Consider the following 2,066-nt stretch of genomic DNA (forward strand, 5'->3'; position numbering starts at 1 on the left):
CAAGGACCCTAAGAATCTGGAAGATATCTCGAGAAAAGATTTTAGCACCGGTCTCTCATATATATACTCCAGTTTATCCGAAGTATCCCAATGGTGTAAGACCGTCGACTATTTGGGAAAAAGGAGGAAAATCACTCTGATATCTGATTTCGGAGAAATAAGTGGCTCACGAGGAATGGAGAGACAGATTCTCTATTTGATCTCGAAGTCCTCATATAACACTTCTTCCAATCGGATCACTTGTTGGAAAAACATGATGCTCACACATGTTCCACACGGGCAAGGAAGCATAATATCATGAAAGCCGTCTGATAATCTTTCTATAGGTTCCCCGAAGATAATGGGCTCATCACAAAAATACTTTCTATATGTTCTGTTATTTCGAGATTCGAAAAAGCAAGCAAGTTTTTCATATAGTTGTTTTTGTGTAGTGATCTCTGTTCATGGAGATCACGAGGCCACTGATACCCTAAGTGGTTAGGTGGGATAGAAGAGAGGGAAAGCGGGCTTCTATCACATAGTTTCTCATTCAGGGTACATAGGACGGCCCTCTCGTCATTACCTTTTGTGCTTACCCATAGCTAGCTGTACCTGAAGTCATGGATGATGCTATTCCCACTGAGAGATGTGCTGCAAATGGAAGCTGTGTTAGTCCTCGGCTAAAATCATCTTCCTTTATTAAAGACCATATATATCCATATGTAGATAGAAGAGGGGATATAGTCGTTCAAAGCTAAGGTGAGTCTGTTCCAGCTAATTCCTCATATTCCACTTTCCTGTCTGTCCATGTAAAAAGGAGTCCAACCCACAAGGAGAGGGAATCCACAATAATATCTCTCTTAGGCCACGTTGTTCGTTTTTCTTATTGTTGTTTTTGTTTTTTTTAAACAGAAAAGTTTCAATCTTAGATATTCTATATCTTTTAGGGTTTTAATACAAATTGAGTGATTCTTTTTTCTGTAGTTTCAGAAAAATCCCATCTATCCAGAGAAACCAATGAAAAATACTTTTGAAATTTTTAAATTTCGATTTAAAACAGATTTGTTACAAACACTAGATTGCTAATAACTTTTATTCTAAAATAGCTTTTTGATTGATTCCTTTTGCTACAGTTTTGTTATTGTTTTATCTATCCAGTGCATATAGTGATTTATTTTTAGTTTATTTTAAATTATAGTTTTAGTCAAAATAGTACTGTTTTAGTTTTACTTTTGTTTTAACCTTTTCCTTATAGTTTTAATTTTTTTTGTCTCTTTTGACAAATTTAGTTTTTTTCTGTTATTTAACTGTAGACAATTTTATTCCTATTTTAAAATTTTATTTTGTTAGTTTCGTATGGAAACTTGTATAGGTCATAGGTACAGTTTTATAAAAGCTTTTTATTTGTTTCTTCTTGCTAATAAAATTTTATGAAAAAAAATAGTTTCTGCTAACTTAGTTGTTTTACTTTTTATTTTCTGTTAAATTATTAGTTTAGTGTTTTATTTGTTGTTAAGTTTTACTTAGGACAAAACTATTTTGTGTTATGTCTTAGAGTTTTCTTTAGTAGTTTTGTAGTGTAGTTTTCCTTTGTTTTTATTTGGTGTCCTTTGCTGATTTGCATTTTATTTGTTGGTTTTATTATGAGTGTTAGAATTGCTTGCTAGTATGTTTGCTTATATGAATGCTATGTTTGACTATATAGATTTTCAACGGAGTGACGAATAGTTCTACCAAGTCATTTTCTGACAGTGTTGTTATCTTCATCAACGTACCAGGCAAGTTCACTTTGACCATGCTTTTCATACCTATGTTTTCATTGCATTTAGTGGCATCTTTGCAACAATCCTCCAGTAGTGATATTGAATTCTTGTAGTTGACTAGTATGCATGAGGTAGGAACCCATCACCCTGTTACCAAGCCCAGGATGATATTTATTTTAATGCTACGCTACAGTAGACGAGGTTTGGTATGAGTGCACAAGAGTGGTATGAAGAAGGAGGACTCTACGTCAATGACGACAACTCCATGATGGCATTTGCAAGGACTGCATCTTCAAGGCCTCAAGACCTCAAGACTCGAGACAA

Source organism: Triticum dicoccoides, chromosome 5A, assembly GCF_002162155.2.
Source record: "Triticum dicoccoides isolate Atlit2015 ecotype Zavitan chromosome 5A, WEW_v2.0, whole genome shotgun sequence".
In the NCBI taxonomy this organism is placed as follows: domain Eukaryota; kingdom Viridiplantae; phylum Streptophyta; class Magnoliopsida; order Poales; family Poaceae; genus Triticum; species Triticum dicoccoides.